Here is a 13,090-nt window from a genome sequence, read left to right as displayed (position 1 = left end):
GGGCTTGAAAACAACTTTAGCCCCCCCCCCCCACCCTTTTCCTGAAGAATCCTGGCTACGCACCTGCATGGTACCTATGATTTACTGATTCTGAACCTGTTTGGCCGTAAAGCAACAACATTTGTGTTTTCAAATTTGATGTCATGTATTGTACAAGTGACCATTTCAATAATTGGCCCACTCGATTTACCAGTCCTGGACGGTCCGCGGGCAGTCCGAGGACTGCATTTGGACCGGAAGTCCCATAGGAATACATGGGAAAATTGAGCACCGGATCGCGTATCGGGCAGTCCGCGGATGATCCGGGACTGATAATCGAGGAACCTCATTACGTATGGATTACACATATAGGCCGTCACGTATTTGGTGCCGTTAGCTGTAAAAAATTTGTTTGTGCTTTAAGTTGCACCAGACGTAACTCAAAACATTGGCCTAAGTTCTGTCGGACTAGGACTCTTGTCGGACCTAACTTAGTTTTAAATTTTGGGTTATGTCGGACGTAACTCTAGAAACTGGCTTAAAGTTCCGTCGGACTAAACTCTAGACACTGCGAAGAAAGAAAGGGAGAACATAAAGGTAGGAATCATAAATAAATAATTAACCTAAGAAAAGTATCAATTCAACGTTTAAAATAAAAAAGATCTTGGGATGCCGTGTTGTACTCTACATGACCTTCCAATTACTCTTCATTTTTAAAGCAAAGCCTTCTACTTCTACCAGCCAATGGTATCGCCGTGGTGTGCCCCACAAGAAACTCCCAATGTGGCTGAGGAGAAGGAGGGTGCTTTTTGAAGGCGGCCATGGAGTAAGATAAAGAAGAGCGCCGACTTCACTCTCTCTGACAGGCCCTTAATGTCCCTCCCTCATGGAGCACAGTGTAGATGGTGCGGCAAATGGGCGCTATTAGTACTGTGTTCCCCGCACACCGGAGCCTGCTCACCCTGGTGGGCACGTTGGCTTTGTCGTTTGCTTTAGTGACGGTTGTTTTGAGCCTGTTTTGGCACAGCTTCGCATCCATTGCACGCTTCCTTCACACGGCTTGATTAACTTGTTCGACAGCACCTCCTGGGTAACCCGAACCGGACGGAATTAAGTGGTCGTATGGTAAAGATACGTTAAGGATTGGTTTGCAGGGTAGGAAAACAAAATGTAGAGACCACATACAGACATCTGGCCGCTAGAGAAACGCTACCTTTTGCAAACTACTTGCCACGAATAGGACTCCCTTTTCTAAATTGGTGAGTACCAATTCAGTTGTGCTTTAAAAAGTATTACAAAAAGTGAAATGAGCAACCGGTTCTGATAAATAGAGATTATAAAAGTTCCCTCGGCTTTCTCACAGTTCTCAAACTTACTAAACTAACTAGTTTAAATCGGTATAAATGGGGATCACTAAGCTCACATGCCGAATTGTTTCAGTGTCTGCACTTCTGTTGTGCGGTGGTGTAGCCCCAAGCTAGCACATCAGGATATCTAGGTTCCGCTGTCTCACCCTTCAAAAGACACTCCTCTCCATTTTCTTTCTGCCGACACAGAGCCAGGCTACAGCGGCGACGTCCGCCGCTCTAGCCTGGCCGTGGCCAACGCTGCTGCGTTCGGGATGCCGCCCCCGCGAATACCAGGTAACGGCTTGCAGAATATCTGGTTTCACTCTTGGTAGAGCCCCGTGTGGGAATTTAAGTGACGTCGCATGGGCAATTGTTCTGGGTGTCATTTACAGCTTTGCTTTCTAACCACCTTCACAGCGTTGATTGGAGCCAATTTTTTGCCCAGGGAACTCGTAAAATGCCTCACTGGCGTAATGAGAGCAGCTACCAATGCTGCCTACTATATGGTTGGTTCATCAGCCTATGAAGTAAAAATCTGTAGTAGTTATTTTATTGATGCTAGGTAGAATTACAGTGGACTTGTTCACTGCCCCCATTCCCCTCTTGGGACAAAATGTTGTGGGGAGGGCCATGACGCCCCCTTCTCCCCCTGCGTCTGCCAGCATCAGAGGAGCTGCCCATGTTCGAATATAATACAAGGCCGTGACAGAAGTCACTGAAAGCAGTTTGTTGACTGCAATAAAGGTGTGTAACCTTTGCCCTGTGGGAAAGATTATACGTGATTTCCCAGCAGGTGTCTGGACAGCAGATATTGTGAACGTTGTTATAATGTTAGCCAGGTGACAGCCAATTCACCGTTAAGATTGTTGATATGTATCAGAATTTTCCTGAAGTGTTGTCATGAGCAACTAATCCAATAGGCTCTTAGCAACGGCTGCCTAGAGAGCCCATGTTCAAACCACATGCGTGCACCTATTATGTTAAAAGAGAAAAACTGAGCCTTTAAGATGTGCACTGTCTTCACAGCATTTATGAAGCTACTCATTTATTCATGGAAGTCACACTAACAATGACTGTTGAGTTAATTTTAGTAACATCTTTAAGTTTATTCGAAGCAGACGAGTCTTGCTGGTTGTTCTGACAAAGAACATCCCGGCACTGTGATACTTTACATGCATTTGAAATGCTACCGCTAGTGGTACCTTCACCTTGAGGGATGCTGGATTTTGCTTCATCACTCACTACCATGCCTTTTGTGAACACTGCACAGTGCCGCTCACACGGCACCTGCAAACTGCTGCATGCCAAGTAGTCCAGTTTTGATTTCGTATGATCGAGGAATGGTTGACATTGCAGCAAAAAGTTCCGCCCAATGCCCACAGCAACCGTACATACACCCATATTGCGTGCAACCTTTATTCAACAGACTTTATTCAATAGACGATTCAACAGACTCCAATTGTGAGGACCTTCTTATGTCCCCATACACGTGAGACGTGAGGAATATTAATCCAATGAGACAAGCATTATATAAGACAAACTGGGAGTTACCATATCTGGCTTCAGGGAGATTCATTGTACTAAAAAAGAAAACAAAACTTGATCCATGACATTTAAATTGCAGGGACAATGGCAAAAATCTTTAAGAACTTTAAATCTCTAAGAATTAATTTTTCCTGCAAATGAAGACTTTTTTTTTTAAGGGCAAGAACCACTACAGAAAAACTTTAAGAAAGCTCAAAACAACACAACGGGCAACAACAATAGAGTGGCAACATTTTTTGTTCCATAGGTACAAGACAAGCACTTGCTGTGCAATGCAGGAAATTGATTAATGAAATGCGCCCCACACCTAAACAGGCCTAAAATTAAGATACCACATCATACTAAACCACCCTTATATACAAGAAACCAGGCATAGAATTGACCTAAGAAAACGTTTTTATAATAAAAAAAAAACCATGGGACTTGGCAAAAATTTGTCAGAATTGCTGGAGTTTGATGGCTGTGGTAGTCACAACCAGCGGCTCTACCTCTGGGCCACAGAAACCCAACAGCAGGCTCATTTTAGCAGTTGCTCAAGAGAGTAGCGGAAGAGCTTAAAGCGAACTAGTGTGTAGACGGCTGTAGGTGTGTACAGGGGGTACCAGACTTGCACCGTATCTGGGAATGGAATGTCACAACAAAATGCGTTTGGTCTATAAGGTAAAAATGGCGATCTATTCACTTGGAATCACATGAAAATGAAATAGTTGCCACAGCAAAACAGCACACCGTTCAGAAAAAACTCGGCTCACACCAGGTAAAGAAGGGTCTAACAGTTACTACCTGTTTTTCTCTGCTGGGTCCCCGGGCGTGCAGAAATTGACAGCAATGAGTACGCCCATCAGCTTGCACGCAATAAACACTCTGCACTGGGAGGCGTTGATCACCTGGCCCAGGCCGTTGGAGGATGACGGAGGCTCTTCCTGCACCACACCATCAAGGATGTTTACCCCAAGCTCCAAGTTACGTCTTGACGAACGCCTATGCCCACCACCTCATTCTCTACTCACTGTGCTGAAGGCTCGACTTCTCCGACACACCAGAATGAATTCTCTTATTACTCTTTCACACCTCTATCACTATTGATCCAACCCCTCCTGTTCTAACTGCTCGCCTGCCTGTGTTAATTTCCCCCATGGCCTTCCCTATTGCCAGGACGTTCAGACGCTGAGCTCCCACCCCTTTCCGTCACCACCTGGCTTGACTGGCCTGGCTCTGAACTGTCACCCTGGCAGTAGACGTGCTCGGCCTGTAATTTTGGTTGATTAAAGGCCTTTTACTACTTGACACAAATTCTGGAACACTGTAAACAAACATACCCAACTTGAAGCATTTCCTCTTGACCATTCCTCTCATGTCATTACTATAACTGAAACCTGGCTTTTACCTGAAGCACCAAGAGGTAATACCATCCTGCCTGGCTATATTATTCTGCACAAACACAGAACCCCTTGTGATGCATGACATTGCCATTTTGGTTAAAGACAGTTTACTCAATACGTTCAGACGTTAAGTAACCAGATCAAAATTTAACTGAGCTGGGAAAGCTTTACTTATTGCTAAATAATAACACAACAAGGTTACGCAGCCCAGACAACATAACCAATACTTAAATTTTGGTTGATTAAAGGCCTTTTACTACTTGACACAAATTCTGGAACACTGTAAACAAACATACCCAACTTGAAGCATTTCCTCTTGACCATTCCTCTCATGTCATTACTATAACTGAAACCTGGCTTTTACCTGAAGCACCAAGAGGTAATACCATCCTGCCTGGCTATATTATTCTGCACAAACACAGAACCCCTTGTGATGCATGACATTGCCATTTTGGTTAAAGACAGTTTACTCAATACGTTCAGACGTTAAGTAACCAGATCAAAATTTAACTGAGCTGGGAAAGCTTTACTTATTGCTAAATAATAACACAACAAGGTTACGCAGCCCAGACAACATAACCAATACTTAAATTTCTTCTGATGACGCACTCAATGAAAATCTAAACAGCATATACTTTTTGCATATCAAAAATCACTGAACACTGGTGACGTAATGAAAAATTGCACACATTATTGATGATTACAGATCTGGTCATGTTTCGAACCAAGCAAATTTCTGCCCCTTTTCTCTGATGTACAGCATGCAAGATCCAGAATAGATCATCCTAACGCACACAGTTACATTTGTCGCAGAAAATAACTTTATCAATCCAAATCAGAACTCTAGAAAGTAATTGAGTTCAAAAAAATTTGACAAATTTTGAAATGCATGGAAATCAAATCTAGGGCCTCTAGAATAAGAGTCGAGCATGGACATTATGGCCCTACCTGATTAAAGGTGGACTTCGTGAATGCGTCATGGCCTTTGACTGAGGAAACGTTGACAACCGGTACACAAAGCTCACTTTACAATGAGTTTGGTGTTTCTCGCATGAATTAGGCTAAACTTTAAGGTAACCACACATCAAGGCTGAATATGTGCATAACAACATGAACCATAACAGCTGCCATCAGAAGCCTATGGCTATTTCACCAACTTATTTTATGTGTGGCTGTGAGGTTGACATAACCAACCATACTTCTGAAAGCATTGGCCAGTAATGATGACAGCTGCCGTCAGAGGCTCACAGCCAAGTCACCCATTCCCATTGGCTGCAGTGGCAACCTACTCATCTGAAGGAGCATTTTTTGCGGCATTCAGTTGCACATAAATACTTTAACATTGGCAATTGATTAGAAATGCTTAGTGACTGCACATTTTTTTTTTTACCAATTGCATTTATTAAGGCATTAATGAAACTGTTTGCATGTTCGTTGAATCGATTATATAAAAAAATCAAGCAAGTATAGCTGACTAGTGTCAGGCATGGCAGATGAGGCTCAACATCCAAAAAACAGTTATAGTGACTTCAATGAAAAAAAAAAATTCACTGTATTTTCCTTACAAAGTGAACAACATGGTGTTAAAATGCACTGAATACAAGCACGCCTTAGAATGATATTACATCAGCAAACCCTAAATGGGACAAACACATTTCTTACGTAACATTTAAAGCATTTTGAGCTCTCTGGTCTTCTTTTCATTTTGCTTCCATGTGTGCTATGAAACTGGCAAACACGTAATTTATTATTACTATTTTGTAGTATGCAATAGTATGTTGATTTCTAGAGGTGTGTGAATATTCCTAACTTCTGATACTTTGCGAATATTACTTGCTATTTCATTTGGTTCACAGTACTGCTTCACCATTCAAAGTATTCAAAGTTTTTGAATATTTGAAATTTTCAAATAACAGAAATATGACAATTTGTTATCATTTGAAATTTTCAAATAATAACAGGAATGACAATTTGTTATTACGAATAATAAGAAATCAACAAATTCTTGCCTAAGCATTTATTTTCATGTTTGAACTCTCGTTATGCAACTGCTTATAATGAACGCATCATTGCCATTTTTCTGAACAAACTATCTCTTACAATCATTGTGCTATATTTTACCGTCATATTTAAATCTGCTTGAAAGCAATAATATCTGCTTCGAAAAATTTCAAAAAGAAAATTACCAGTGTTCTTTGCCTTTTCAACTTGCTATGAATCATCATGCTGAGACAGTAGTTTGTACGGACCGCAAATTCATTTTTTTGTGTGTTTCTTTTTATACGCTTGTTTTTTATTTATTTGTTTTGGTGTGAGAGTGTTTATCTTATTTTTCTTTATCCTTCTGAGCGAAGGGCATATTAAGTACATATGACAATTTGTGGATTGGCCAGTGCATGAAGTGAAGTGTGCTGTGCTGTCAGGTTGGGCGCGCGGGGCCTTCAAGCTGCGCTGTTTGCAGCTTTTTTCAATGCGCCCTCTCTCCGAATGTACCGCAGCAAAAGAGAAATAAATGTTTTACTTCATTTCAATGGAGCAATACAGCTTGGCTCTGCCGTACGACACACAACACACGGCATGCCCCCCGAGTCGGCTTTTTTGCACCACACCAAAGCTGTGCGAGAAAGCCTAACGCATGCCAGCTTAGCGCTATACAAGCGCAATTAGCGCGTGCTAGCCCTGGTGTATCCTCTGCAGTGGAACGCTACTCAAGTAAAATCTATAAGCCAGAAAGAAGTTTCATGAGTGAGAAATATGGAGTTACTGCTTGTTGGCAGCGCTTGCAATAAGGTACTGGTCATACCAGCATTCCTAGCTCTTTCAATGACTGGAGCTTGGGGTAGTCGAATTTACTTCCTGTATTTACGGCATGTTGAGGAACGTGCATTTTTTAATGGTAATTTATACCAGATTTTTGACTGCTTTTCCCACTTAGTCATAACCTTATATTTTTTTCTACTTTTCGTACAGTTTCTTTTCATCAAGCACTCGTATACATGAACATTAAGATGTGTTAGGTCCTGACTTCTTAAGTTATCCTTTTTTTCGTCTCTGTGTGGCTACGTTTTAGAAGCTCTAAAAACACTGAAGAAAAGATATTTGTATTTGAAAACATTCGATTTGATTCAGTCAGTATTTACTATTCATATTTGATTTGCAGTCCTAAATTTGATTTTTCTACAAGTCTCTCGATTCCCTTTCACCAAACAATCAGTAATGGAGTTGGTGAAAGGTTATTAGATTCATTTTTGATAAATACCCCTGTCTTGACTTGCCCACAGAGTTCCTTAGCAGGGTAAGCCCTCCCACAATTGCTAGTCCTGCCTGCATGGTTTCTCTGCTTTAGGTTACTATTCTTAATTTTAAATAATACAACTCAGCAGCAGTAACTATACTTCAACACTCTAACACAACGAACACCAGAACAAAACATGCAAAACATATCACTTCGAACAGAGTTTGTGTTAATGCTTTGAAACTCTCATTTTCCCCTCAGGCAATCCGAGAATGAAAATTTCTGCCGCATTATGATGTACAGTGTACGACAGTTAACATACTTCAGTTAGCATTATGAAATGTTTTTTGTCCTTTGCAATCGTACATTTTAGTTGTTACCTTTTCTCTCATCGAAACTTCGGTGCATTTAGTACTGTAAAGTGTTTGTTTATTGTGAAAAGCTTTTAGTACAGCAACAATTTTTTTTTCCATGTGCAGTACAGTGCCTGCATATGTATAGTGTTTTTAGCATATAAACTTGCTAAAAACCTACCAACAAATTTGTACCCATACCTTTGCTGCCTTATTGCCTTATATATCAATTCAACACCCACTTTCTGCAACAGCCTCGCATGTCAGGCTGGAAGCATGCTGGAAATTAATAAATAAAATATGATTTACAAGTATGCGCACTGATTCATAAGCAGTGTTGATCCAGAACATCCATACAGAGAGGGAGGCTTGTACAGAAACATAATACTTAAAACACGTAGATGTGCAAAGACAAAGCAAACAGACATGAGTACAAATGTCTAATGGCAGCAAAAAGGAGTTGTTCATATTGATACTTGCAAACAGAGAGCGTCATTAGGGGGAGTTGGGGGTTAAAAAATCACATTAACAATGATTTTTGAGATTTCACTGGGAAAGCCATGGTAACTATTCTAGCTTAGTTCATAAAAAAAAAAAGAAGGTGAAATTCCAACGGTTGGGCAAGTTGACACATACGAACATCATAAACATAACTATGAGTTTAACTCTGCATGCCCCCCTGCGATAAACTGTTGTATTTATATCAGATGATACTTCCAATAAATTTACCTGAGAGAGCGCTTGTCCCATTATGCTTCTTGTGTGTTTTTGTGTTTATCGTGCTCTGATTTTTAGTCCCACGGTAAGGTAGAGAAAACGTGTCTAATTCGGTCTTGGTACTAGCACAAGAAATAGGGAAGTTTGTGGTAACGTTGGCGAGTTTTAATGCCTGCTTCTCGACATTGCAAGTGCTGGCTGCCAAGCGCTCCCACAAACAAGTGGAGAAAGCGCGAGCCTTGTGCTTCTTGTAAATGGATGTCGTATTTCTTTTTGTTTTGAATATTACACATCAATCACATCAGAAAATGGTTTTTCCAACATTTTCCCGGCATTGCGGCCTGCCTACCTCAAACTTTCAATCTTTCAATCGAGTTTATCTTAACTTACTCTTTCGGCCCATTTTCGTAGTTAGTGCACAAATATTTGCAGACTTAGTACGATCTAATATGAACCACAGTTTTAACGCAGATACATAAGAATATGCTGAGTGCAAATATTGGATTGCTGTTCCAATTTGGGGCAAACTTTATTATGCACATTTCAAAAAGTATTCATCCCTGCTTCAAAACCAGGAGGTTAAGACTTAAATAATTTTTTTATGGAAGTATATAGGAAAAAAAAAGTTTACTTGCATTCTGTGGTCTATAAGGAGTAGCAAACTTCTGTTAGGACACCATCCTTGCCTGGGTAGTCTTCTAAAAACTTGCTCAAGCGTTTGCATGGCTTTCACAAAAATACACAGGAAAGATATTGCAAAACTAAAATCAGATCTTGAAAGACAGGGTTCAACTATACAAGCAGCCAAATTTTATTCAGCTGCCTATAATATTAAGCAAAATAGTTTTCTGAAGAGCATCTTCCCTTAGGATGCAACTGTTCTGAGCATTATTGGAATGTTGCAAAGATGGTTGTCCTCTTTTGGGTATCAGAACTTATGCACAGTGGCAAGGCCTAGCACCTTTAATCCATTGCATTGCGGCCATGCCATGTAGTGTAACTTTTGGGTATGCCGTTCCACCAGCCTACACTCTTGCCTTTCGTGGAACTGTGTGAGACTATGCGCATGTTCACGTGCTGGGCCTTATGCAGTTTCCTTTCTTCATTGTTTATTGTTTAGTTTTCCCCTTAATAATAGCTTCCTTGGTATTTTACGTGGTCTGCCAGCTTTTTTCGGGAAGCTCTGTAAATGTATTGAGGTGGCATACAATAACTTCTATAGAAAAAAGGACACTAACTTGTGTGGGTATTGCAGAGACTTTATCGCTGGCTGCCAGTGGGCTAAAAATAAACTGAGATAGACATATATGGAGTTAGTGCTTGCAAAAAGCAGTTCATTAGAATGGCGTTAAAAAAGTTGTCGAACATGTAAAGAAACAGGCTTAAAAACAATGCGATTAAGTATATATGACGAAGTAATAAGCTTAAAAATCAGCATGCATGGGAAGATTTTCAGCTGCTGTCAGCCAGAAAACCCTACTGCATAAACCTGCACAGTAATGAGACTGAACTGTTGCTCAGTTCGATTTCGCAGCACATGGTTTATGTGCTTAGATGATTTCTCGCCCTTCGGGAATTCTAGAGATGCGAATAACCCTGGTGCCTGTTCCCCATTTTGGTGCATATAGTGCACCACATACTGTAGGTGGCCTCAGTTAATCAATTTACTATGCCAGAGATCGTTCAGCACTGTAGATGCCTGTCTTCATCGCCTGGAAGGTCCAAATTTGGCCTTTTCTAATTTCAGAAATGACAGGTGTGTGAGTTTCCTCATAAAATTATTGTAATGCAACCTAAAACCTGCTATAGAGGAAACTACAAGGACACCCAAACACTTCTCATGATGCAGTGAATGCAAAAGCATTGGTGTCTAATTAAGTGCATGTGTGCTTTCCACACGAAGAGGAGCGGAAGTAGCGACAGCACCCGCAAGCACACTGCGCAGAGCGCCCCGGTGACTGCTGCACTACTGGGTGAGGCGTCAGAAGAGGGCTGTGTTTTATTTACGAGGCATGTGCTATGGAACGCATCACGGCCAATGGGAATTTCGGCATCACGGTCTTGGAGATAGCAATGCCGGCTTTTAGCTCAATGAGCCACTTAATTCTTTTGCATTAAAAATTCTTTGCTTTACTGAAACTACCCCTCGCTATGTCCACTGCTGTGGCAGAAGCACACAATAATACTTTTTAAGATAATGCCTCATATCCATAGGTGCCGTCAAAAAACATAATTAGCTGCAGTAAGTGTTGGGATAGCTTGTCTAAATTACTGCGCCCCATTACATTAAGAATGTGATAAATAGTCCAGTACTAAGAGAGAGATAGAGGGAAATGGTTTAGTGAAAGGTGAACAGGTTGGCTTCATTGACCATATTTAGGGGAAATCCCCAAGGTGGAGTAAGTTTCTGCGAAGGAAAGTTTGACATCCACCTGAATGCAGCCGTACGGCTACAAAGGACAGGAAAGGAAAGGAATATGGTCAATTAACACCTGCCCTTCACTTCGAGTTGTTGATCAATTCGCTCTCGCGCTACAAACGACTAGCCTCCTGGTTAGCTCAGTTGGTAGAGCGACTGCTCCGGTTCCGGGTTCGAATCCTGGACCAGGACGAATTTTTCTTCAACTGCAAAGTTTCCGAGAAAGCTGTATAGCTTTCCTTTGTAGCCGTACGGCTGCATTCAGGTGAGTGTCAAACTTTCCTTTGCAGGTTGGCTTCAGCTAGTGATCTTTGGCCTGCTATCTTAATACCAATTGAATACTGACCCGGTAAAGCAGGGCTGCATAATGGCCTGCTTGAATATTTTGTGCGGTTTGTTGGTCTGCTATGGAGGAGAAAGTGTGTCGGTGCCATGATGGATGCTGAAAGTTGTGAAAGTTTGGACGTGGTTGTGCACGAAAACTTCTTACAGCCATTAAAATAGCTCTTATTTCTATTTTGAGAAAGGGAATGCTCCAGCCAGATAGCCTTCACTCTATGATGCAGAAGCAAGTAATAGGGATGAAGACAAGTGTCCTGCTTCTTGGCAGATATACAACAGTGGGAAAAAAGCTAGACAACTAAGAAAACCAACGATGTCTGCACTTTCTGTATTTATAAAAAGAAATGGGAGGAATCATTGTGATGTTTAGTTGCAGAACAAAGCCTACACACAAAAAAGAGCATTAGAGATTTCTTGAAATTTCTGAACAGATGGCTATTCTGGTAGTTCAGTTACTTTGATGATTACAGATTTTTGTTGCAATGAAACTGCTGCATTTGGGCTCGTTAGCTTTCTCTGTGCATATGTATGAAGTATGCATGCTTTAAACCCCCTAAGAAAGCTTGAAAAGTTTTGGTCCTATTGCCTAGCTTCTCCAGAGAACCCTGACATCAAAGATACTGATGAGCACCTTGTTTTAGCCTGTGACATGAATCAGAACTTTGAAATAAAGCAAGAGCTGGGAACATTACGTTTGAAGCATGAGTGAATAGTAGGAGGCCAGTTTCAAAAACAAGGGACAAGATGTAATTGAAAAATTGTTGTGGGCGTAAACATTGACAGAATCAAAACGTTGACACTGGAAGCAGCAAACGTGCTTGGCTTTAAACAACAATGGCATTTAACTGCAGCAATGTGCAGTGCACCATAAATCGTCTAGCTTTATAATGAAAAGACGCGAGTACAGTATGCTGGGTGTATTTTTTTTTTGTTGAGCTCTTTGTCGTGTTGAAGAAAGACACTTTTAATTTACAATGCACCAGAAGGTTGAATCCACACAGATAATTTGAGTAGCCTTGCTAAAGTAAGTTCCAGTCTACAATCATATTTTAAGCAGAGCGAGAAGCATCCTTACTTAAATAAAAATGCTAGTGTCGAGATTATGGTTTAAGCATATAGATTTTCACTCATCCTATTGCAAGCTCTGTCGTTTTAGCTGGCTCGAGAATTCAACACTGACTCTGAGAGAGGAGGAACGTTCATTTTTCTGTGATGCTCATCCTATGTATGAGGGCTTTCATTAATGCCTGATGCCAGCAGCACGATCAATTTGAACAGCACTATCAAATGGAACCAAAGGCACCAATACAATTACATAGTTGTATTAACCAGCGATAGCTATTGTCGGCAGCCAGCAGTCGCACAAACTAGTCATGCTATTTCACCTGCTTAGTCGTGTGAAATTTGCAATGAAAATGGCATTGGCTTCATGTCTGTAGCATCATGCAAATAAATAAATAACTTTTACTTTGATATGACAAACGTTTAAATGAACCAAACTTGTCTTTTATCTACATAGTCTCACCTGCTGGAGTGGCTAAGGCGTTGCGCTGCTGAGCACGAGGTAGCGGGTTCGATTCCCGGCCGCGGCGGCCGCTTTTCTGATGGAGGCGAAATGCAAAAACTCCCATGTGTACGAGATTTCGGCACACATTAAAGATCCCCACGTGGTCAAAATTAATCCGGAGCCCTCCACTGTGGTGCGCCTCATCGCCTGCGTTGTGTCGGCGCATTAAACCCTACAATAAAAAAATCAATCATCTACATAC

General features: G+C 41.2%; 1 pseudogene; it reads left to right on the top strand.

Annotated features, from left to right (window-relative positions):
• The window catches only part of LOC144159516 (peptidyl-prolyl cis-trans isomerase pseudogene), a 37,085-nt pseudogene extending 35,051 nt beyond the window's left edge, over window positions 1-2,034 (top strand).
• Window positions 2,035-13,090: the final 11,056 nt, after the last annotated feature.

Source organism: Haemaphysalis longicornis, unplaced genomic scaffold, assembly GCF_048455015.1.
Source record: "Haemaphysalis longicornis isolate Haplotype H1 unplaced genomic scaffold, Haemaphysalis longicornis Haplotype H1 scaffold_1, whole genome shotgun sequence".
In the NCBI taxonomy this organism is placed as follows: Eukaryota; Metazoa; Arthropoda; class Arachnida; order Ixodida; family Ixodidae; genus Haemaphysalis; species Haemaphysalis longicornis.
This window is presented reverse-complemented; position numbering and strand designations above follow the sequence as displayed.